This window comes from Rhinopithecus roxellana, unplaced genomic scaffold, assembly GCF_007565055.1.
Source record: "Rhinopithecus roxellana isolate Shanxi Qingling unplaced genomic scaffold, ASM756505v1 contig3021, whole genome shotgun sequence".
Classification (NCBI taxonomy): domain Eukaryota; kingdom Metazoa; phylum Chordata; class Mammalia; order Primates; family Cercopithecidae; genus Rhinopithecus; species Rhinopithecus roxellana.
The window spans coordinates 1-25,607 of NW_022142340.1; the positions used below are offsets into that span (position 1 = coordinate 1).

A 25,607-nucleotide genomic window follows, 5' to 3' on the forward strand; every position below is an offset into this window, starting at 1 on the left:
GTTTTTTGAGATAGAGTCTCGTTCTGTCACCCGGCTGAAGTGCAGTGGCATGATCTTGAGTCACTGCAATCTCCGCCTCCTGGATTCAAGCGATTCTCCCACCTCAGCCTCCCAAGTAGCTGGGATTACAGGTGCACACCACCATGCCAGCTAATTTTTTTGTATTTTTAGTAGAGACGGGGTTTCACCATGTTGGCCACGCTAGTTTTGAACTCCTGACCTCAAGTGATCCACCTGCCTTGGCCTCCCAAAGTGCTGGGATTATAGGAGTGAGCCGCCATGCCCAGCCAGAACCAGGTTTTAAGTCACCCATAAGTGTGGTGGCCATGGGTCCTGGTTTGTCCAGGGCAGTCCCAGGGACACAATTATCCAGTGTTTTTGTTTGTTTGTTTTTGTTTTTTTGAGACGGAGTCTCGCTCTGTTGCCAGGCTGGAGTGCAGTGGCGCGATCTCAGCTCACTGCAACCTCTGCCTCCTGGGTTCAAGCAATTCTCCTGCCTCAGCCTCCCAAGTAGCTGGGATTCCAGGTGTACGCCTCCATGCCCGGCTAATTTTGTTGTATTTTTAGTAGAGGCAGCGTTTCATCATGTTGGCCACACTGATGTTGGCCACGCTGGTTTTGAACTCCTGACCTCGAATGATCCGTTTGCCTCAGCCTCCCAAAGTGCTGGGATTACAGGCATGAGCCACTGTGCCTGGCCAGCACCAGGTTTTAAGTCACCCATAAGTGTGGTGGCCAAGGATCCTGGTTTGTCCAGGGCAGTCCCAGAGGACACGATTGTCCCAGTGTGATTGTTTTTTTTTGTTGTTTGTTGTTTGCTGTTTTTGTTGTTGTTTGTTTTTTTTTTTGAGACGGAGTCCCATTCTGCCATCCGGGCTAGAGTGCAATGGCATGATCTCAGCTCACTACAACCTCCGCCTCCCAAGTTCAAGCAATTCTCCTACCTCAGCCTCCCGAGTAGCTGGTATTACAGGCGCCCACCACCACGCCTGGATAATTTTTGTGTTTTTTTTTTTGTTTTGTTTTGTTTTGTTTTGTTTTGTTTTTTTGAGACAGAGTCTTGCTCTGTCACCCAGGCTGGAGTGCAGTGGCCAGATCTCAGCTCACTGCAAGCTCCGCCTCCCAGGTTTACGCCATTCTCCTGCCTCAGCCTCCCAAGTAGCTGGGACTACAGGCGCCCGCCACCACGCCCGGCTAGTTTTTTGTATTTTTTTAGTAGAGACGGGGTTTCACTGTGTTAGCCAGGATGGTCTCGATCTCCTGACCTTGTGATCCGCCCGTCTCGGCCTCCCAAAGAGCTGGGATTACAGGCTTGAGCCACCGCGCCCGGCCAATTTTTGTATTTTTAGTAGAGACGGGGTTTCACCATGTTGGCCAGGCTGGTCTCAAATTCCTGACCTCAGGTGATCCATGCACCTTGGCCTCCCAAAGTGCTGGGATTACAGGCGTGAGCCACCACACCTAGCCGGCCCAGTGTAATGTTAACAGCCCCCTTTCACCTCCAGATGCACCCTGGTGTGGATGGGAATCGCATGGCCAGTGTCTCTGCACATGGCCACTCTGTGCTCAGTGGGTCTGAGCAGGGAGTGAGTGTCCAGAGAGAAAAGCCCTGGTATAGGACGGGGCAAGCCCACATCTCCTCTCTACGCTACAGTATCCCCTCCCATAGTGGGGTTGGGCCTAGCTGACCTACCAGGCTGCCTCTGGACTCCAGCCTGTGTGAGAGATGAAAGGAATCTGGAAGCCTCTCCTACCTGGCCCAGCGTAGCCACAGGGGCAGGTGAGCAGGGGAGGAAGGAACCTGCAGGCAGCAGAGGGTGGCTGGACAACAGCAAAAGGAGCTCCCGGCAGCAGCCTCTCTGCTCTGGCAGGCCAGCCCTGCCCTGTTAGGAGGGACAGTGCTGGGGTCCGGGTGGGGCCGAGCCGGCGGGCACACTCGCTCTGGAATGGTCAGCAGGTGGCGGGACACGTCCATGTGCAGCTCGATGTTGGTGTTTCTTCAGCTCCACCAGGCTGAGTCACATCTCCATCTGCTCCTTGAAGGCCCCGATGAGCTGTGCCCAGATCTTGTTCATCTGTATGTGGCTATCCTCCTCTGTGTCATGGGACAGCATTGGAACTGCGGGGAGGAAGGGAGCTGGCTGAACCAGGAGCAGTGCCACCTAAGTCAGGGTTGAAACTCCATGCCCACCCACCAAGATGGTGTCTGGCCCACAGAGAAGCTCATGGATGGATGAGTGAATGGAGATGGATGGGTGGGTGGTGGATGGTGAATGGATGGAGAGAGAATGAATGGATAGTGATGGACGGATGGAGGCTGGAGGGTAGATGGATAGATGAGTATGAATGGTTGGGGATGAATGGATAAATAAATGGATGGATAAATAATGGATGGACGATGGGTGGTTGGGTGGATGAATACAGGGTGGATGGATGAGGATGTATGGTTGAGGATGGGTAGATGGATGGAAAAATGGATGGATGCATAGATGCATGGTGGATGGATGGATGATGGATAGATAGATGGATGACTAGATGAATGGGTAGATGGATGGATGGAGATGAATGGCTGGGAATGGGTGGATGATGGAAGAATGGATGGATGAATGGATAGATGCATGGTAGATGGATGGATGGATGAATGATGGATGGATAGATGGATGAGTGGATGAATAGGCGGATGGATGGAGATGAATGGTTGGGGATGGGTGGATGTATGAAAGAATGGATGGATGGATGGATGGATAGATGCATGGTGGATGGATGGATGATGATGATGATGGATGATAGATGGATGAGTGGATGAATGGGTAGATGGATGGATGGAGATGAATGTTGGGGATGGGTGACTGGATGAATGGATGGATGGCTGGATGATGGATGGCTAGATGGATGAGTGGATGACTGGGTAGATGGATGGATGGAGATGCATGCTTGGGGCTGGGTGCCTGGCTGGATGATGGCTGGATGGCTGGCTGGCTGGCTGGATGAGGCTGGATGGCTGGGCTGGCTGGCTGGCTGGCTCTCTGGCCTGGCTTGGCTGGATGGCTGGCTGGAGGTTGGCTGTGCTGGGTGGCTGATGGGCTGTGGATGCCTGCTGGGTCGCTGGCTGGTGGTGGCTGCGGTTGGCTGCCTGGCTGGGTGTCGGATGGCTGGGTGGCTGGCTGGCTGGGTCTGGGTGCCGCGGGTCCTGGCTGGCTGGGTGCGCGGTCGCTGTGTCCCTCGGTGGATGGGTCGCTGGATGGTTGGACTTGTGGCATCCCTGGATAGCTGATTTAGAGGCCTTTCCCCCCCTCTTTGCCTGGCTTGGGGTCAGGCTACCCGGATTTGAGTCTCAGGAACCCAAATAGTGTTCTCTAGACCAACCATCTCAGCTCAGACCTCACTTTCCCAGTGAGACACTCCCAGACCCTCGCTCTGGGCCACCTGCCACCTGCTCTGATGACACCCTACCTTCTCCTTCACAGTGCTCGGCACATCTATGATTAAGTAACATTTTGTGAAAATGTTTCATATCTGTCTTTCCTGGTTGAATGGAAGCTCCATGGAGCAAAATCATTCCTGTTTCCCACAGTAAGTTCCTACCTAATAGTTGCCCAGCAGAATCAATGGTTTTCCCTGCCTGCCCCAGTAGACGGCTCCACCCTGGACATGCACAGTTGTCCAGTCTGTTCCTATGACCTTCAGGGCAGTGGTCAAGAAAGAGCTGCCTTTTCCTTAAATGTCGAGCAATCTGGGGTTGGCAAAATAAATTATGGTGCATCCAGATGACTGAATCACTGCAGTCATTAAAACAAAGTTTTCAGGCCAGGTGCAGTGGTTCATGCCTGTAACCCCAGCACGTTGGGAGGGCGAGGCAGGTGGATCACTTGAGGTCAGGAGTTCCAGACCAGTCTGGCCAACATGGTGAAACCCTTCTCTACTAAAAATACAAAAATTAGCTGGGCATGGTGGCAGGTGCCTGTAATCCCAGCTAAACAGCAGGCCGAGGAAGGAGAATCACTTGAACCCAGGAGGCGGAGGTTGCAGTGAGCCAAAATCATGCTACCACACTCCAGCCTGGGCAATAGAGTGAGACTCTGTCTCAAAAAAAAAAAAAAAGAAAGAAAAAAAAAAAGTGAGCTGGATGTGGTGGCACATGCCTCTAGTCCAGCTACTCAGGAGGCTGAAACAGGAGGATCACTTAAACCCAGGAGGTTGAGGCTGCACTGAGCTATGATTGCATCACTGCACTCCAGCCTGGGCAATAGGGCGAAACGTTGTCTCTAAAGAAAAAAAAAAAGAATCCAACCCCCATTTACAAGGGAAGAATTAGAGCCCGGGGTCAGGGACACATTGAGGTAGTGGCCAGGTTGGAATTAAAGCCTGGGCGGGGCCACCAAAGCGCTCTCTGAAGCAGGTTCTCAGACAGGGAGGGATAACCAGGACAGGGACATATCCTGGGAGCCCTGGGAGGGCGACAGTGCTGCTGCGCCTGCAGGGGGCGCCACGCCCCGCTCGGCCTACCCACCTCGGGCGTCCCGGATGCAGGCTTCACTTTTCTTCTTCTTTTCTTGCTTCTCAATTTTGATTTAAGGTGCTGGATCTCCCTGCGCAGGTCGGAGATGACCTCCGTGTACTGCGCGATGCGGTAGGAGACGTTCAGCAGGTTGCGCTTCACCTAGCGGGGGCAGGACACGCAGCCAAAGTCAGACCCGGCAGGAAATGCCCCACGAAGGATGCGTTTGAAAGAATGCAAACATGCGTTTGTTATAAAATTCAACTAAATGCTATTCAGCCTGAAAACGGAAGGGAATTGGTCAGACATGGTGGCTCACACCTGTAATCTCAGCACTTTGAGAGGCCAAGGCAGAAGGATCACTTGAGCTCAGGAGTTTGTGACCAGCCTGGGCAACATAGCAAGACCCCATCTCTCTCTTTTTTTTTTTTTTGCAAGACCCCATCTCTACAAAAAAATTTAAAATTAGCCAGGTGTGGTGGCTGATACCTGTGGTCCCAGCTACTCGGGAGGTTCAGGTAGGAAAATCACTTGAGCCCAGGAGGTTGAAGCTGCAGTAAGCTATGATTGCACCACTGCACTCCAGCCTGGGCAGTAGAGCAAGACTCTGTCTGAAAGAAAAAAAAAAAAAAAGGAATTCTGAGAGTTGCTATAAGATGGATGGACCTCAAGGACATGCTGCTGAGTTAAATAAGCCAGTCCCAGAAGGACAGATACTGTGTATTCTGCCTACGTGAGGTCCTCGGCCAGGTGTGGTGGCTCATGCCTGTAATCCCAGCACTTTGGGAAGCCAAGGCGGGCAGACCACTTGAGGTCAGGAGTTTCAGACCAGCCTGGCCAACATAGTGAAACCCTGTCTCCACTAAAAAATAAAAATAAAAAAAATTAGCTGGTATGGTGGCACACGCCTGTAGTCCCAGCCCACTTGGGAGGCTGAGGCAGGAGAATCACTTGAACCCGAGAGGCAGAGGTGCAGTGAGCTGAGATCGCGCCATCACGCTCCAGCCTGGGCAAACACAGTGAGACTCCATCTCAAAAAAAAAAAAAAAAAAAAAAAAAACACCTACAGCCAGGCACGATGGCTCACACCTGTAATCCCAGCACTTGGGAGGCTGAGGCAGGCAGATCACGAGGTCAGGAGTTTGAGACCAACCTGGCCAGCATGGTGCAACCCTGTCTCCACTAAAAATACAGAAAGTAGCCAGGCATGGTGGCACACACCGGTAGTCCCAACTACCCGGGAGACTGAGGCAGGAGAATTGCTTGAACCTGGCAGGTAGGGGTTGCAGTGAGCCGAGATCGTGCCTCTGCACTCAAGCCTGGGCGACGGAGTGAACTCCATCTACAAACAAACAAACAAACAAAAAACCCACGTACATGAGGTACCTCAAGTCCTCAAATTCATAGAGATGGAAGGTAGAATGCAGGATACCAGTGGCTGGGGAGGGGTGTGAGGAGTTATGGTTTACTGGGTGCAGAGGTCAGGCACAGTGGCTCATCCACCTGTAATCCCAGCATTTTGGGAGGCCTGAGGACAGGAGGGATCACTTGAGCCCAGCAGTTCAAGACCAGCCTGAGCAACACAGGGAGATCCTGTCTCTACAAAAATTGGAAAAATTAGCCGGGCATGGTGATGTACACCTGTAGTCCCAGCTGCTTGGGAGGCTGAAGCGAGAGGATGGCTTGAGCCCAGGAGGTCAAGGCTGCAGTGAGCCGTGATGGTGTCACTGCACTCCAGCTTGGATGACAGAGCCAGACCCTGTCTAAAAAAAAAAAAAAAAAAAAAAAAAAAAAGCCTGGTGCTTCAGTTTGGGAGGACGAGAAAGTTCTAGAAATTGGTGGTGGTAATGTTGCACAAAGACGTGAATGTACTTAATGCCACTGACTGCACACTTAGAAATCTGAAGTCCAAACACCCGCGCCTTACCCAGGTCTTGATGTTCTTGGCCCTGTGGGCATACAGCAGTGTGGTCCGAGACTCCTCAAAGCAGGTGCTGGCTGGGCTGATGTGGGCAATCATCACCGTGCGGCTATTCCCGCCCAGGGCATCCTGTTCAGGGGGGAAACCGCCAAGTAGGGGTTAGGGGAGCCTCAGAGCCCCGCCTGCCCAGGGGTGCTGGCCCTGCCCCAGCTGTCACCAGGACTTGTGAGATTCCAGCTCCAAGCTCTGGAAAGGCAGCTGCTGCCAGAACCCAGGGTTCAGCCCTCAGGGAGGTGACCGTGAGGATGAAGTGGGACCCGTTCCAGGCTCACCCCGTCTGACTTCAGCTCTGACGAAAGCAGATTGGACCAAGGGGTCAAGTTTACAGAAACATTTATTTGCCGTTTTATTGTTGTTGTTGTTTGTTTTTGAGATGGACTCTCCCTCTATCACCCAGGCTGGAGTGCAGTGGCGCCATCTCAGCTCACTGCAACCTCTGTCTCCTGGTTTCAGGCGATTCCCCTTCCTCAACCTCCCGAGTAGCTGGGATTACCAGTGTGTAATCCCATGCCTGACTAATTTTTGTATTTTTAGTAGAGACAGGATTTCCCCATGTTGGCCAGGCTGGTCTCAAACTCCTGACCTCAGGTGATCCACCCACCTTGGCCTCCCAAAGTGTTAGGATTACAGGTGTGAGCCACTGCACCTGGCCTAGCGTTTTACCTATGTGTTAATTCGTATCCCACCTTGCTATGGAATGGAGGTGCCGCCATTCAACTCAGAATAAAGGGGAGTTTTCTCACGGTCAGAGCCCTCCATGATGGGGAGGCAGCTGCAGATGGTGGTGAGCTCCCTGTCACTAGGGGTATGCAAGCACAAGCAGGACCATACTTTCAGGGGAGTCAGGCAGTGACTAGAGATGGCATCTACCGTGTTTTCTGGCCCTCATCCAGGTCTGGCCTCTCTCCTGGCTGGTATCTCCTGTAAGTGCAGGGTCCGCGCCCAGCCTCCGGGACCTGCAGCACCCACCTTCAGCAGGGCGCATGAACTTGCTGTCCCAGAAGTTCACTACCGCGCCCTTCTCGCTGAGCGCGTTGATGCAGTTGCTCAGGGCCACCAGCGAGCAGTTGATGTGCGCGCCCTCCTTCATCCTCTTGCCTCGGTTCTGTGTCTGAGCAGCGAGGGGCCAGGCTGAGAGGGGAGGTCTTAGTCCTTCCTACCCGCCAAGCCCCATCCGGCATCCCAGGGAGGGGACTGCGGCCCCAGAGGGTGGAATAACACCACCCTACCCCAGCCCTAGGCGCTCGGGCTCTCAGGCACTGATTACACTCATGAACCCCCTGGGGATGGAGCATTCCGTGGGAGGAGCACTACGCTACAGCCACTGAAGCCACGATGCAGAGATCTCGGCAGGTGTTGAAAAGATACTCGGCGGGGGCCTGGAATCCCAGCACTTTGGGAGGCCGAGGCGGGCGGATCACGAGGTCAGCAGATCGAGACCACCCTGGCTAACACGGTGAAACCCCCATCTCTACTAAAACTACAAAAAAATTAGCTGGATGTGGTGGCGGGCGCCTTAGTCCCAGCTACTAGGGAGGCTGAGGCAGGAGAATAGCGTGAACCTGGGAGGTGGAGCTTGAAATGAGCCGAGATCGCGCCACTGCACTACAGCCTGGGCAACAGAGCGAGACTCCATCTCAAAAAAAAAAAAAAAAAGAAAGAAAGAAAAGAAAATATACTCATCACTAAATGAGGTAAACACAGGCCAGTGCAGTGGCTCATGCCTGTAATCGCTGGAGGCTGAGGCGGGCAGATCACCTGAGGTCAGGAGTTCGAGACCAGCCTGGCCAACATGGTGAAACCCCATCTCTACTAAAAATAAAAAAAAAGCTGGGCACGGTGGTGGGTGCCTGTAATCCCAGCACTTTGGGAGGCTGAGGCGGGCAGATCACGAGGTCAGGAGTTTGAGACCAACCTGGCCAATATAGTGAAACACTGTCCTCTACTAAAAATACAAAAATTAGCCGGGCATCATGGCACATGCCTGTAGTCCCAGCTACTCAGGAGGCTGAGGCAGGAGAATCACTTGAACCTGGGAGGCGGAGGTTGCAGTGAGCCGAGATCGTGCCACTGCACTCCAGCCTGGGCAACAGACCAAGACTCTGTCTAAAAAAAAAAAAAAAAATAGCCTGGCGTAGTAGTGGGCACCTATGATCTCAGCTACTCAGGAACCTGAGGCAGGAGAATCATTTGAACCTAGGAATCAGAGGTTGCAGTGAACCAAGATCATGCCACTGCACTCCAGCCTGGGTGACAGAGTGAGACTCTGTCTCCAAATCAATCAATCAATCAATCAATAAAGTAAAAACAGATCAGAGGGAAGTCTGTGCAGAACAGCTCCAGGATTCTGTTTGTTTTTGACAGAGTCTCATTCTGTCACCCAGGCTGGAGTATAGTGGTGTGATTATGGCTCACTGCTGCCTCGACCTCCTGGGCTCAAACGATCCTCCCACCTCAGCTCCCTTAGCAGCCGGAACTACAGGCGTGTGCCACCACGCCCAGCTCGTTTTTTTACTTTTTGTAGAGATAGGGACTTGCTACGTTGCCCAGGCTGGTCTTGAACTCCTGAGCTCAAGCGATCTTCTCTTGCCTTGGCCTCCCAAAGGGCTGGGGATTACAGGTGGGAACCCCTGTGCCCCGTTCCAACCCATTTATAATAAAAATAAGGGTGTGTGCTTCGCCTGGGGAGTAGCCCTCTGAAACATCCTCATCCATCAGGCCCCTCCTCAGGGAGCACACTGACCTCATCTCCAAAGGGGAGACTGCAGCCCCCAGTCACTGCCCTTCATCACATCATCCTGTTTACTTCCCTCAAATCACTTAATCAGTGATGGACTTACTCTTAGATATGTTGAGTGACTGATTTTTCCACCTGCTCCCCCATCAGAATTAAGCTCCAGGAGGGCAGAACCTGCCGGCGGGCGCGGTGGCTCACACCTGTAATCCCAGCACTTTGGGAGGCCGAGGTGGGCGGATCACGAGGTCAGGAGATCGAGACCATCCTGGCTAACATGGTGAAACCCCATCTCTACTAAAAATACAAAAAAAATTAGCCGAGCATGGTGGCGGGCGCCTGTAGTCCCAGCTACTTGGGAGGCTGAGGCAGGAGATGGTGTGAACCCAGGAGGCGGAGCTTGCAGTGACCGAGATCACGCCAGTGCACTCCAGCCTGGGTGACAGAGTGAGACTCCGTCCCAAAAAAAAAAAAAAAAAAAGAAGAAGAAGAAAAAGAAAGAAAGAAAGCTCCAGGAGGGCAGAACCTGCCACGCTTGTTGGGCTTGTGTCCTCAGAGTCCTGAAAACCAGCAGGTGCCTGGTTCACAAAGGTGCTGTGTGCAGAATGGTGTTTTGTTGTTGTTGTTGTTGTTTGTTGTTTTGTTTTTTGGAGAAGGAGTCTCGCTCTGTCACCAGACTGGCATGCAGTGGTGCGATCTTGACTCACTGCAACCTCTGCCTCCCAGGTTCAAACGATGCTCCTGCCTCAGCCTCCACAGCAGCTGGGATTACAGGCACCCGCCACCACGCCTGGCTAATTTTTGTATTTTTAGTTGGAGACGGGTTTCGCCATGTTGTCAGGCTTGTCATGAACTCCTGACCTTAAGTGATTCCACCCGCCTCAGCCTCCCAAAGTGCTGGGATTACAGGCGTGAGCCACTGCGCCCGGCACTGTGTGGCAAAATGAATGACGATGCACGTACACGGGGAAGCCTCCGAAAGCAGCCGCGCTGGGAAAATGCCCGCCTTGTGCAGCTGCTGCGGCAGTGGATCATTTTTTCCTTTTTTTTTTTTGAGATGGAGTCTTGCTCTGTCGCCCAGGCTGGAGTGCAGTGGTGCAATCTCGCTCACTGCAAACTCCACCTCCTGGGTTCAAGTGATGCTCCTGCCTCAGCCTCCTCGGTAGCCGGGATTACAGGCATCCGCCACCACAACCCAGCAAATGTTTGTATTTTTAGAAGAGACGGGGTTTCACCATGTTGGCCAGGCCAGGCTGGTCTCGAACTCCTGACCTCAGGTGACCCACCCGCCTTGGCCTCCCAAAGTGCTGGGATTACAGGTGTGAGCCACCGTGCCCGGCCCACTTTCCCTTTCTGTAATATCACATTTGAAATCAGAAAAAATAATTACTAGCCAGGCACAGAGGCTCATGCTGCAATCCAGTTCTCTGGGAGGCCCGAGGCAGGCAGATCACAAGGTCAGGAGTTCGAAGCCCGCCTGGCCAACAGGGTGAAACCCCATCTCTACTAAAAATACACAAATTAGCTGGGCATGGTGGTGGGTGCCTGTAATCCCAGCTATTAGGGAGGCCGAGGCAGGAGAAATTGCTTGAACCCAGGAGCCAGAGTTCACAGTGAGCCGAGACCGTGCCATTGCACTCCAGCCTGGGCAACAAGAATGAAACTCCATCTCCCCAAAACAAAAAAAAATTTAAAATCAGCCAGGCGTGGGAGGTTGAGGCTGCAGTGAGCCCAGATCGTGCCACTTCACTCCAGCCTGGATGACAGAGGGAGACTCTGTTTCAAAAAAAAAAAAAAAAAAATTACTAGCATTTCTTTTCTAGGGTGTGGGTTTTAGAGTCACTGGGAGTGTGATTTGAAATTGCCTTCAACTACTTATCTCAGACGAATCTCCCAGACTACATCTCAGCTTCTTTATTTGGGCGAAAGGGGCAATAATCCAGGTCACAGAGCTGTGGTGAGGCCGCCCTAGGATAACGTGTGGAAAGAGGCCAGCACGGAGCTAGGCTGGGGAGGCGAGCAGCAAGCGTCCAGCTGTCACTTCTGTCAAGCGGGAGCCAACCGGGGCAGGACACAGCTGCCAGCGCCAGCCAGAGCCAGGGTCACGAGTCTGTGTCACAGTGTTGGGGCCTCTTTTTTTTTTTTTTTGAGACAGAGTCTCACTCTGTTGCCCAGGCTGGAGTGCAGTGGCGCAATCTCAGCTCACTGCAACCCCACCTCCCAGGTTCAAGCAATTCTCCTGCCTCAGCCTCTGAAGTAGCTGGGGTTACAGTCGCCCACCAACACACGCAGCTAATTTTTGTATTTTTAATAGAGATGGGATTTCACCCTATTGGCCAGGCTGGTCTCGAACTCCTAACCTTGAGTGATACGCCCACTCGGCCTTCCAAAATGCTGGGATTATAGGCTTGAGCCACTGCACCTAGCCGGGTTGGGGACTTTCTTGGAGACCTTGTGCTCTGGAGCAAACTCATTTGTGAGTTCTTTTCTATGTAAAAATAGTCTGTGAGAGCCAAGCACCCCCAAACGCAGCCCACCTGGCCGCTGAATGTATGGCTAAAACATCAAGGCCCAGAGAGGGGCCTCGGCCTCCCAAACACATAGCAATTTGGAGCAGAGCCAGGACGAGGATGCAAGGTCTGGACTCCCTGCCTGGTGCCCCCTGCAGAGCCAAACCCCAGGAGGCTAGTCTCTGCTTGTCTCCAGAGGACACAGCCAAGCCCAGCTAGGCCGGGCCGGCCTCCTCGCTCCTGCCCGGGCCGGGTATTGTTTCCGCCTTCACACTCAGCTGTGTCTGTAGGAAACTGTCTGCGCCCCCACCTGTCTGAGTCTTTTTGTCTTTTTCTTTCCTATAAACTACTGCTTTGACATCTGGGGGCCTCGACCCTGGAGGGACAGGTCCTCCCAGGGCTAGTCGGTTCCTAGAGGCAGTAGGTGGCTCGCCTGTGGGCACACCTTTCATCTACAGAGTAACCGATCCAGAGCCCACGCCCCCACCCCTCCTCTGTGGGGCTCTCACACTCGGCCACCATCTGGCTGCCCTCGTCACCCAGGGCCAGTTACCAGATAACCAGGGACAGCCCCCAGGGCCTGGAACCTGCTGAAATTACCCAAACAGCCAACCCTAAGCCTGTGCACCCGGCCTCACCTGCTCCTTCCTGCGAAAGCCACCGTGAAGGCTCTCCCTACGTCCCCCTCCTCCTCGGCCTCCTTACCATTCTGGGGCTCTCACCCACATCCCCCTCCTCCTCGGCCTCCTGACCATCCTGGGGGCTCTCTCCCACATCCCCCTCCTCCTCTCCATCCTGACCGTCCTGGGGCTCTCTCCCACATCCCCCTCCTCCTCTCCCTCCTGACCGTCCTGGGGGCTCTCTCCCACATCCCCCTCCTCCTCTCCCTCCTGACCGTCCTGGGCTCTCTCCCACATCCCCCTCCTCCTCTCCCTCCTGACCGTCCTGGGGCTCTCTCCCACATCCCCCTCCTCCTCTCCCTCCTGACCGTCCTGGGCTCTCCCCACATCCCCCTCCTCCTCGGCCTCCTGACCATCCTGGGGGCTCTCCCCCACATCCCCCTCCTCCTCAGCCTCCTGACCATCCTGGGGGCTCTCCCCCACGTCCCCCTCCTCCTCTCCCTCCTGACCGTCCTGGGGCTCTCTCCCACATCCCCCTCCTCCTCTCCCTCCTGACCGTCCTGGGGCTCTCTCCCACATCCCCCTCCTCTCCCTCCTGACTATCCTGGGGCTCTCACCCATGTCCCCCTCCTCCTCTCCCTCCTGAGCAACCTTGGTGTGTCCCTGTGTGGCCTGTGGTGTGTCCTGCCCCATCCTCTCGGGATCAGTAACAGGCAATCTTTTCCACGGCAGCCATCTCCTGATCCGCTGGGCTCACTGCACCTCAAGTTTCCTACTAATTCTCTCTATCTTAGAGCAGCCCGAGGCTGGACCCCTGGCCCGGCTGGTTTTCAGCAGCCCCAGCACCAGGGGAAGGGCCAGGCGCCGTGCAGGAAGTGACCGAATGAGCAAAACAACTCAGCAGTCACTCAAACGCCAGCGAGACAAAGTGCTTTGTGCGAACACTGGAGGATAAATATCACAGCTGCGGGAGGCGAGGTTTGGGGCCAGGCTTCCCCAGGTTCAAAGCTCGGGTCCTCCCACCACTCCATATCATTGTGCACAGTGAGTGACATCGCCCCTGAGTCACAGCCTCTGCGTCGGGAAACAGGCACGGGGCCACCGCCTGGTTCTGCACCAACGACTAGATGTTAAGTGCCTGGTGTGTTAAAGGGGCATGGACATGTCACTTCTTTTTTTTCTTTTTTTTGAAATGGAGTTTTGCTCTCGTTGCCCAGGCTGGAATGCAGTGGTGCAATCTTGGCTTACCGCAACCTCTGCCTCCCAGTTCAAACAATTCTCCTGCCTCAGCCTCCCGGGTATCAGGGGTTACAGGTGTGTGCCACCACACCCCACTGATTTTTGTATTTTTAGTAGAGACGGGATCTGGCCATGTTGGCCAGGCTGGTCTCAAACTCCTGATCTCAAATGATCCACCTGCCTCAGCCTCCCAAAGTGCTGGGATTACAGGCGTGAGCCACTGCGCCCAGCTGAAAATGTCACTTCTTGATAATGTCCTTTTTATCCTGACACCACCTTCATCCAGTCACTTCTCTGTCCTTGGCCCTAGCTGGGTCCATCCCTTGAGAAATGCTCAGGCCATGGGGGCAACAGACAGTGAGCACAACGCCCACCCTCTGCGACAGGTGTGACCAATGACAGATGAGCCAGGGCTTAGGGGAGGGGGTCGGCGCTGGTCCCCAGCAGTGGCGATGAGCTGGGCCTGCAGCCACCTCACACCATGGTGAATGTCACCATCCTCCCACCAGCTCTGCACATACCTTCCCCACAACCGGAACATTCTTTCTTGTACCCTCAATCTCCTAATGACCCTGACACCCACCACCTCCACCCCGTTCCTCCTCTGGGCTCCTGTGGCCTCTGTGCACCCGGAATCTTAAAGCATGTGCCTCCCTGTGCCATCATTCTCTGCTCACACGTCTGTCTCCCTGGGGGGCTCTGCACTCCTGGAGGGCGAGTCTGGGTGCTGTCCGTCTTTGTCTCGAGTGTCCAGGAAGGGCCCGGCAGGCAGGACGCCCTCCGTGAACACTGGCTCTGTGGGCTGCCTCGCCCACACCTGTCGAGGATTCATTCACTCACCAAGCAACTAGGCAAGCATCGCCTCTGGGCCAGGCACTGTTCTAGGTGCTGAAGATGAGGCTGGAGGACAGACAAGGTCCTGCTCACAGCCTCAAGGGGGACAGACACAAAGTGAGTAATTACCATGGATTTGAAAAGGGTGTGGAGGCATGTCAGAGGGACTGGCAGCAGCCAAGTTGCAGTAGCTCATGCCTGTAACCCCAGCAGTTTGGGAGGCCGAGGCAGGAGGATCACTTGAGTCCAGGAGTGTGAGACCAGCCTGGGTAACATAGTGAGACTCCATATCTCCTAAAACTTTTTAAAACTTAGCTGGGCATGGTGGCATGCGCCTGTGGTCCCAGCTATTCCGGAGGCTGAGGCAGGAGGACAACTTGGGCCAGGGAATCCGAGGCTGCAGTGAGCTATGATCATACCACTGCATTCCAGACTGGATGACAGAGCACATCTCAACAAACAAACAAACAAACCAAGAGGGACTGGAACCTGGGATGCCCGCTCCGAGCCTGCCATGTCCACCATGAAGAGCTTCCCCGCATTCACCTCCTCCACCAGGTCTGCGCTGCAGCTCCGCTGTTGCACCGTGACCTGCAGCACGGCGTGGGAACGGGACGATGTCTTGTTGGTGGCCGTGGGCTCCTGTGTGTGCTGCCGGTTGCCTTTGGTGAGGGAGCTGCATGATCTGAGGACAGAGGGCAGAGGCAGGCGGGAGGCCAGGGGCGACATATGCCCTCGAGGAACACCTGGGCAAGAGAAGGAACTGTGGGGCCCCCGTGGCCGGGATGCTTACAGCAGGACCCTGTCAGATAGAAGCAACTTCTGGTATACAGCAAGAACTGATTGATTGCCGGGAGCGGTGGCTCACGCCTGTAATCCCAGCACTTTGGGAGGCCGAGGTGTGTGGATCAGGAGGTCAGGAGATCGAGACCATCCTGGCTAACACGGTAATCCTATCTCTACTAAAAATACAAAAAAAGTAGCCGGGCGTGGTGGCGGGCACCTGTAGTACCAGTTGCTGGTGAGGCTGAGGCAGGAGAATGGTGTGAACCCAGGAGGCGGAGCTTGCAGTGAGCCGAGATCGCGCCATTGTACTCCAGCCTGAGTGACAGAGCCAGACTCCATCTCAAAAAAAAAAAAAAAGAACTGATTGATTGAGTTGACTTGAAAGAAATGGCAGATCCCTAACACTAACACTCGCACTGCCCCCTCTCCTTCTTCTACCCGTGGCAGACATCACCAATGGATTACCCACCTCTTCTCCAGAGCCCAGAGCAGCCCCAGGACCCTTTTCAGTACAGAACTCCAGCCAGTTGTATTGATTTGCTGGAGTTGGCTGATGGACTGAAACCCATTTGCCATGCAGGCAGCTTTAAAAATCATGCCATTGAGCCTCTGCCGGGCACCTACTGTGTACTATCCTCAGGCCAGGACTATAGAGTATATATGGAGAGAAAAGTGATACAGTTGTTGTTATTGAAGAACAGAGCGGGCCGGGCGCAGAGGCTCACACCTGTAATCCCAGCACTGTGGGAGGCCAAGACGAGTAGATCACGAGGTCAAGAGATTGAGACCATCCTGGCCAACATGATGAAACCCCGTCTCTACTGAAAATACAAAAAATTAGCCGGGCGTGGTGCATGCATCTGTAATTCCAGCTACTTCAGAAGGCTGAGGTAGGAGAATGCTTGAACCCGGGAGACAGAGGTTGCAATGAGCCAAGAATGCACCACTGCACTCTAGCCTGGGCAACAGAGCAACACTGCCTCTCAAAAAAAAAAAAAAAAAAAAAAAAAGGCTGGGCACGGTGGCCCACACCTGTAATCCCAGCACTTTGGGAGGCCAAGGCAGGCAGATCACGAGGTCGGGAGATGGAGACCATCCTGGCTAACACAGTGACACCGTGAAACCCTGTCTCCACTAAAAAAAAAAACAAAAAAATTACCCAGGCGTGGTGGTGGGCACCTGTAGTCCCAGCTACTCGGGAGGCTGAGGCAGGAGAATGGCGTGAACCTGGGAGGCGGAGCTTGCAGTGAGCAGAGATAGTGCCACTGCCCTCCAGCATCGGTGACAAAGCGAGACTCCATCTCAAAAAAAAAAAAAAAAAAAAGAGGCTGAGGCAGGAGGATCACTTGAGCCCAGGAGTTCAAAGCTGCAATGAGCTGTGATTGTGCCTCTGCACTCTAGCCTGGGCAACAGAGCAAGATTCTATCTCAAAAACAAACAAACACAGAAAACAAGAGTAGGCCAGAAGGCTCCCCCACACCTCCAGCCCATGAGGACAAGGGTAAGGGCCTGTGGATTCTGGTGTCAGCATGGCTGGAGCACATGGTCATTAGGGGCTGGGTCTATGCTCATTCTGGAGGCCATAGGAAGCTGTTGAAGTTTTGTGAGCAAACAAGATGCCCAGCCAGATCTGTCTCAGGAAGCCCACGCTGCCGTTGGGTGTGGCTCAGAGAGCAGAGGTGGAAGGAAAGACAGTCAACCGGGAGATGCTTGCAGGTCTCATGCCCATGTTACAGGAGTGATTCTTAGGATCAGGGGTGGCAAACGGGTTTCAGACATGAGCCAGCTTGGAGGGTTGTGACTGCCTGGAGTGCTGTGTTGTATTTTATTTTATATATTTTAATTTAATTTAATTTAATTTAATTTCAGATGGAGTCTCGCTCTGTCGCCTAGGCTGGAGTGCAGTGGCACGATCTCTGCTCACTGCAAGCTCCGCCTCCCAGGTTCCCGCCATTCTCCTGCCTCAGCCTCCCGAGTAGCTGGGACTACAGATGCCGCCACCATGTCTGGCTAATTTTTTGTATTTTTAGTAGAGACAGAGTTTCACCATGTAACCAGGATGGTCTCAGTCTCCTGACCTCGTGATCCACCTGCCTTGGCCTCCCAAAGTGCTGGGATTATAGGTGTGAGCCACTGCACCTGGCCTTTATTTTATTTTTTGAGACAGAGTCTCACTCTGTCACCCAGGCTGGAGTGCAGTGGCACAATCTCAGTTCACTGCGACCTCTGCCTCCTGGGTTCAAGCGATTCTTGTGCCTTAGCCTCCCGAGTAGCTGGGCCTACAGGTGCCCATCACCATGCCCGGGTAATTTTTGTATTTTTAGTAGAGACAGGGTCTCACCTTGCTGCCCAGGCTGGAGTGAAGTGGCTCAAACCCTTGAGCTCAGACAATGCACTCACCTTGACCTCCCAAAGTGCTAGGATGACAAAAATTAGCCACCACGCCCGGCCCTGGAGTGCTGTGTTGAAAAGGATCCCGAGCCTGCCACTGGAGGCGGAGGGAAGAGTGTGGGCTCCATCAGTGACGGTGCCCTGAGTATTGGGCAGGAGGCCAGAGCCAAGGGTGCCAACCCCCCAGATCAAATCCACACTTGGAAACAACATGGGAACTGCAAGTCTGTCTCTGCCTCAGTGAACCTGAAGGAGGGCCCTCGTGAGCTCTGATGTGTCTGTGGCTGCCGTGGCTCAGTCACGTCTCCTTCTGTGGGCCCCTGTGACCCTCACCTAGTGGGCGTTGGAGGTGGAGACCTCCGTGATGCCTGCAATCTGGATGCTGCCCCTGGAATCTTCCCTGAGGTCCAGAAATTCCAAGGATGGGTTCAGGAGGTCCTGGATCACTTCGTTATAATCTGGGGGTGGAACAGAAAGGCTGGCAAGCAAAGTAGCTTTGGTGCAAAAAAAATTACAAGAACTGGCCGGGCTGGTGGCTCATGCCTGTAATTCCAGCACTTTGGGAGGCCAAGACAGGTGGATTGCCTGAAGTCAGGAGTTCGAGACCAGCCTGGCCAACCACGGTGAAACCTTGTCTCTACTAAAATACAAAAATTAGCCAGGCGTGGTGGCGGGTGCCTGCAATCCCAGCTACTTGGGAGGCTGAGGCAGGAGAGCTGCTTGAACCCAGGAGGTGGATGTTGCAGGTGGGTGAGATTGTGTCACTGCACTCCAGCCTGGGGGACAGAGCAAGATTCCATTCTCAAAAAAAAAAAAGAGGCTGGGCTCTGTGGCTCAAGCCTGTAATCCCAGCACTTTGGGAGGCCGAGACGGGCGGATCACGAGGGTCAGGAGATCGAGACCATCCTGGCTAACACAGTGAAACCCCGTCTCTACTAAAAAATACAAAAAAAAAAAAAACTAGCCAGGCGAGGTGGCGGGCGCCTGTAGTCCCAGCTACTCCGGAAGCTGAGGTAGGAGAGTGGCGTAAACCTGGGAGGCAGAGCTTGCAGTGAGCTGAGATCCAGCCACTGCACTCCAGCCTGGGCGACAGAGCGAGACTCCGTCTCAAAAAAATAATAATAATAATAATTCCAAGAACTTCCACACCCACTAAGCTTTGAACCTCCAGAGCAATCTCAACTCTGGGGACTGGGGCTTTCCACGAGGCTAGCCGGCCTCTGGGGGGAACACACAGTGTGAGGATGTCACAGTTGCATTTCGTCTGGTGCCATCACGCCCATTTTGCAGACAAGGCAACCAAGGCAGGCTCACCTCAAGGTAAGACATCGACACACTATAGTCTGTGGTGTCCCGGGTCTCCTCAATGGCCTGGAAGAGGTCAGCGGAGGGTCTGCAGGTAGACGCCAGGCTCCGCGTCCACACACAGCATGGTATGGGTCTTCCCCGCACCTGGAGGAGGAACAGAGACACCTGCCAGGGTTGGGGGACTCCGGAGGTGGGCCGAGATGCTCCACCTGGAAGTGCTGGCCATTAAAAGACAGAGAGCTGGGTGCAGTGGCTCACACCTATAATCCCAGCACTTTGGGAGGCTAAGGCACAGGTGGGCCACCTGAGGTCAGGAGTTTAAGACCAGCCTGACCAAGATGGTGAAACTCTGGTCTCTACTAAATACAAAAAAATTAGCTGGGCCTGGTTGCACATGCCTGTGATCCCAGCTGCTCAGAAGGCTGAGGCAGGAGAATCGCTTGAACACAGGAGGTGGAGTTTGCAGTGAGCTGAGATGGAGCCATTGCACTCCAGCCTGGGCAAGAAGAGCAAAACTCCATCTCAAAAAAAAAAAAAAAAAAAAAAAAAAAAGAGCTGGGTGTGGTGGCTCACATCTATAATCTCAGTACTTTAGAAGGCTGAGGCGGGTGCATCACTTGAGCCCAGAAGTTCAAAACTAGCTTGGGCAATGTGGTGAAACCCCATCTCTGCAAAAGATACAAAAATTAGCTGGGTGTGGTGGAACACACCTGTAGTCCCAGCTACTCAGGAGGGTGAGGCAGGAGGATCACTTGAGCCCAGCAGGTCAAGGCTACAGTGAGCTGTGACTGCGCCACTGTACTCCAGCCTGGGCAACAGAGTGAGACCCTGTCTCAAAAGCAAAAAGAGGCTGGGCGCAGTGGCTCACGCCTGTAATCCCAGAACTTAGGGAGGCAGAGGCAAGAGGATCACTTGAGCTCAAAACATTAGCCAGGTGTGATGGCACGCACCTGTAATCTCAGCTACTCAGGAGGCTGAGGCAGGAGAATTGCTTGAACCCAGAAGGCAGAGGTTGCAGTGAGCTGAGATCGCGCCACTGCACTCCAGCCTCAGTGACAGAGCAAAACTCTGTCTCAAAAAAAAAAAAAAGAAAAAGAAAAAAAAAGAAGGCCAGGTGCGGTGGCTCACACCTGTAATCCCAGCACTTTGGGAGACCGAAGTGGGCAGATCACGAGGTCAGGAGATTGAGACCATCCTGGCTAACAGGGTGAAACCCCGTCTCTACCAAAAATACAAAAAATTAGCCAGGCGTGGTGGCACACGCCTGTAATCCCAGCTACTCGGGAGGCTGAGGCAGGAGAATTGCTTGAACCCGGGAGGCGGAGGTTGCAGTGAGCCGAGATTGCGCCACTGCACTCCAGCCTGGGCAACAGAGCAAAACTCCATCTCAAAAAAAAAAAGGAGAAGGAGAAGGAGGAGAGAGAAGGAGAAGGAGAGTACCAGGCTGGGCATGGTGGCTCGGGCCTGTAATCCCAGAACTTAGGGAGGCAGAGGCAGGAGGACCAGTTGAGCCCCGGAGTTCAAGACAAGCTTGGGCAACATCAGGAGACTTCGTCTCTACAAAAACTACAAAAGTTAGCCGGGCACAGTGGCACATGCCTACAGTCCCAGCTACTTGGGAGGCTGAGGTGGGAGGATCACTTGGGCCCAGGAGGTCGAGGCTTTCAGTGAGCTGTGACTATGCCACTGCACTCCAGCTGGGCGACAGAGCAAGACCCTGCTGTCACAGTCCCCGATTACTCCTGGGACACTGCCCTTGATGGTACCTGAGGGGCCACAGGCAAAGTGTCGCATTGTACCCAGAGATCCACCTTCCACCAAATGCTGGATGGTAGCACCATACACCTCTTCCTGTGGAGAGACAGAGGACCCACAGTCACACGGACAGCCCCACCACAGTCAGGGGACCTGGCCGCTCAGAGAGGACAGGAGTGTGGTGTCTGCACAGGTTCCAGTTCCTCCGGACAGATATAGGGGGCCTGGCCGCTTGGAGAGAAAGGTGTGTGGTGTCTGCACAGGTTCCAATCCCTCCGGACAGATACAGGGGGCCTGGCCGCTCGGAGAGGACAGGAGTGTGGTGTCTGCACAGGTTCCAATCCCTCCAGACAGATACAAGGGGCCTGGCCGCTTGGAGAGGACAGGAGTGTGGTGTCTGCACAGGTTCCAATCCCTCCAGACAGATACAAGGGGCCTGGCCGCTTGGAGAGGACAGGAGTGTGGTGTCTGCACAGGTTCCAATCCCTCCAGACAGATACAGGGCCATACTCAGGCGAGGGAAGGCTAAAAACAGCGCAGGCACCGGATGCCCCTGGGTTCAGTCCCCATCCTGCAGGTGTGACTTTGGGCGCACTGCTGCGGCTGTGCTGAGCCTCACGATGTGAGACGAGGCTGACCTTGGAGGACGGTTTCGAGGGATTGAATGAGAAGGTATGTGATGGCTCCTCCGTGGGGCCTGCCACGCATTAGGTACTAAACGCATGTGACTTTTTTCCAGGCCTTCTCTAAGAATTGAGAGAAACCAAAAAACGCAAAGAGGCCGGCGCAGTGGCTCCCACCTGTAACCCCAGCGCTATGGGAGGCCAAGGCGGGTGGATCACCTGAAGTCAGGAATTCGGGACCAGCCTGGCCAGCATGATGAAACCCCATCTCTACTAAAAATATAAAAATTAGCAGGATGTAGTGGTGTGCACCTAGTCCTAGCTACTTGGGAGGCTGAGGCAGAAAAATTGCTTGAACCTGGGAAGCAGAGGTTGCAGCAAGCCGAGATCGCACCACTGCACTCCAGCCTTAGCAACAGAGTGAGACTCTGTCTCAAAAAAAAAAAAAAAAAAAAAAAAAAAAAAAAAAAAAAAAAAGAATGTAAAGAGGCCAGGTGCGGAGGCTCCCGCCTGGAATCCCAGCACTTTGGGAGGCTAAGGTGGGAGGATGGCTTGAGCCCAGAAGTTCCAGACTAGCCTGGGCAACACAGCCAGACCAAGTCTCTACAAAAAATAGATTAATTAATTAATAAAAATAGCCCGGCATGGTGGTGCAGGTTTGTAGTCCCAGGCACTTAGGAGACTGAGGTAGGAGGATTGCTTAAGTCTGGGAGTTCAGACTGTAGTGAGCTGTGATGGCACAACTGTACTCCAGCCTGGGCAACAGAGCAAGATCCTATCTCAAAAGAGAACAGAAGAGAGTGGCAAAAGGCTCAAGGTGGCAACAGACTTGTGAGTCTGGAAAGAGCACCATGACTCTTCTTTCTGGGACAGAACTAGGACCAGGGAGTGAAAGTTTCAGGCTGGAAGAAGTTGACATAGGCAGCAATACCCAGCACTAGAAGGATAGGTAGTGATCTCCCTGTCCACAGGGGCATTCAAGCAAGGATACCTCCAGGGCTGGTGCATGAGGGTGTGTAGGTTTGGCTGGACTTGATAGAAGCAGCAGTCCCTTCCTCTGCATCTCTAGCGCCCCCTCCGGGGCCTTTGTCTCATTTAAATGTTCCAGAAGCCCTGGTTGGTCACTGAGCTTGCAGAAGGAAGAGGCCACTTCTGTGCCCGGGCTGCACAGGCTCCGAGGCCGGCATAGCTTACCTCTGGCTTTGGACATACATGGTTGGGACCAAATTCTGGGTCCACAACCCTCTAGCTGTAGAGACTCGGGTAGGGCGTCAGCCTCCCCAAGCCTCAGCTTCCTCATCTGTGAAGCAAGGGCCTGTTGCTGTGTGAGTCATCGGGTGGCCGTGGGGCTTCTGAAGCAGTGTGTGCCAGGCCCTGAACACAGCACTTGGTGTGTTGCAGCCACTCAGTAAGTAAGTAAAAAAACAATGTGTTTGTTTTGTGTTGAGACAGGGTCTTGCTCTGTCACCCAGGCCGGAGTGCAGTGGCACAATCACAGCTCACTGCGGTCTTGAACTCCTGGGCTCAAGTGATCCTCCCACCTCAGCTTCCCAAGTAGCTGGGACTTGCAGGCACGTGCCACAATGCTCAGCTAATTAAAAAAAAAAATTGTTTTGTACAGATGAGTTCTCTCTCTGTCATCTGGGCTGATCTCAAACTCCTGGGCTCAGGTGATCCTCCCACTTTGGCCTCCGAATGTGTGGGGACTACAGGCGTGAGCCACTGCACTTGGCCTTAATAAATGTCAACGATCGAGTCCCTGTAACTTTCCACGCCGTTCAGATCTGGAGAGTGAGAGAAGCTGTTTTCTGAGACAGCAGCTGGAGCTGCCGTCGCGAGCAAATCCTCTAGCTTCATGCTGAGTCCTGAATCCAGGGGCAACCTCCTGGTGCCAATAGGCGGCCCAGGTGTTCGAAGCAGGCCCGTTTCCTGCACCCAGCATCCTTCCCGAGAAACTATCCGTGTGAATTCAGCAGCCAGGCTCCAGTGGGAAGACAAGAGAGGACCTGGGTGGTAGGTTAATGATGGCCACAGCTTCTTTGCCACTTCTCCACTAGGAAGCTGAGTCTCATTCTCCTCTCCTTGAACCTGGCCAGGCTTAGAACTGGCTTGGCCAGCAAAGGGTGGCAGAGGCAAGGCCATGCCTCCCAGAGGCCTGGTGGCTTCCGCCTGGCCCCTCTTGGAGCCCGCAGGCTGCCATGCTTTCAGGAGGCTCAAGCCACACAGAGGAGACGTCGTTCTCACGTCAACACTCCCAGCGGATCTCCAAGCCATCTCCAGCATCCACTGAGAGGCATGTGAACGGAACACCATGGACAAATGGCCCAGAAGACTGCAGGCCCCTGACATCAGATTGCAGCCGGGTGGGAATCTGCCCAGCAGGTCCTGGTCAGCCAGCCGAACTGTGCAAGACGATTATCAATGGTAGTTCTAAGCCACTTGGCTTTGGAGTGATCTGTTCTGCAACCATCTTTGATCACTAGGGGACAGCTGTGCACACCTGGGCCCGTGGCTTCTCAGAAGTTAAAGATGGGGGCCAGGCATGGTGGCTGACACCTGTAATCCCAGCACTTTAGGAGACCGAGGCGGGCTGATCACTTGAGGTCAGGAATTCAAGACCAGCCTGGCCAATGTGGTGAAACCCCATCTCTACTGAAAATACAAAAATTAGCCAGGCATGGTGGCAGGTGCCTGTAATCCCAGCTACTCGGGAGGCTGAAGCAGGAGACTTGCTTGAACCCGGGAGGCAGAGGTTGCGGTGAGCTGAGATAGCACCACTGCCCTCCAGCCTGGGTGATGGAGTGAGACCCTGTCTCAAAAAACAAAGAAAGAAAGAAAGAAAGAAAGAAAGAAAGAAAGAAAGAAGGAGGAAAGGAAGGAAGGAGGAAGGAAAGGAAGGAAAGGAAGGAAAGGAAGGAAAGGAAGGAAAGGAAGGGAGGAACGGAAGGAAAGGAAGGAAAGGAAGGAAAGGAAGGAAAGGAAGGAAAGGAAGGAAAGGAAGGAAAGGAAGGAAAGGAAGGAAAGGAAGGAAAGGAAGGAAAGGAAGGAAAGAAAGGAAAGAAAGAAAGGAAGTTAAAGGTGGGGTTCAGAGGGCACAGGGAGCCCTGATTTTACCCTTCACCATGGGAAGGGAGGTCACTTGGCTGCAGGGCCTGGAGGAAGCATGAACTCCTCCTCTGCTGGGCTTTGTCTTGGGGCCATACATCCCCCTACTGCTCACCCTGGTGATGGTCTGTCGCTCCTAGTTCAGGAGGCCAGGTTCAAATTCCACCTGCCCCGCTCAGTGGGGGGTGCCTCTTACTCCACCACCCCTCCCTGGGTCCTGGCTCCCCTCTGTGGCCCCCCTCCCAGGTGGAGGTCAGGTGACAGCGTTTGTCACTAGTAGAGGGTGGTAGCATGGAGGACTAGGAGAGAGTGTGATCTGACTCTGGGTCCAAACGCTCGGCTCCGGGCCTCACCGTGCAATTTCTTATAGGGGGCTTCTTCTGTGAAATGGGCATGATTAAGCCTCTGCCCAGATCCCTGTCCCTCTGGCTCTCTCCTGCCCGGGGTCTAGTGTCCAGCCTCTCTGCAGGCTCTGGCTGACACCATGTGTGCTCACAACACGCCTGCTTCTCCATTTGGTCGGCCCCCCTGCCAGGATGTGGGTGTGTAGGCAGGGCTGCACTCTAGCCCCACAGAACACAGGGCCGCTTGGTGGAATGAAGGGCTGAGTGCATGAATGAAAGAGCGCATGCGGCTGGGCGCGGTGGCTCACGCCTGGCTCACTTCCAGCACTTTGGAAGGCTGAGGCGGGCAGATCATGAGGTCAGGAGACCCAGACCATCCTGGCTAACACTGAAATCCCGTCTCTACTAAAAATACAAAAAATTAGCCGGACGTGGTGGTGGGCGCCTGTAGTCCCAGCTACTCGGGAGGCTGAGGCAGGAGAATGGCGTGAACCCGGGAGGCGGAGCTTGCAGTGAGCCAAGATCGCACCACTGCCCTCCAGCCTGGGAGACAGAGCGAGACTCCGTTTCAAAAAAAAAAAGAACGAGCCTATGCAAAGCCTCAACCTGGTGGCCACTGCACTGTGAAAGGGCCTCCTGCTGCCACCCCCAGGATGGGCTTTCTGCACACTCTCCTTGTCCCTGTGAGAAGATGGGGCCGAGACTGCCTGGCCACCATATCCTCACCAGGGGGCTCCAGCCCCAGAGGGAGATGCAGGGATGGCAGGGGCAGGTGGAGACCTGAGATGCGTGCTGGTCAAACACCCTGTCAAAGATGAAGGTCCGCTCCCGGGACCGGTGTGTGCCCGCCACATCCTCTGGGTCCTCACCGGGATCCAT

General features: G+C 54.1%; 1 pseudogene; it reads right to left on the bottom strand.

Moving 5' to 3' along the window:
* Window positions 1-1,754: 1,754 nt before the first annotated feature.
* Window positions 1,755-25,607, bottom strand: LOC115895838 (annotated as a pseudogene).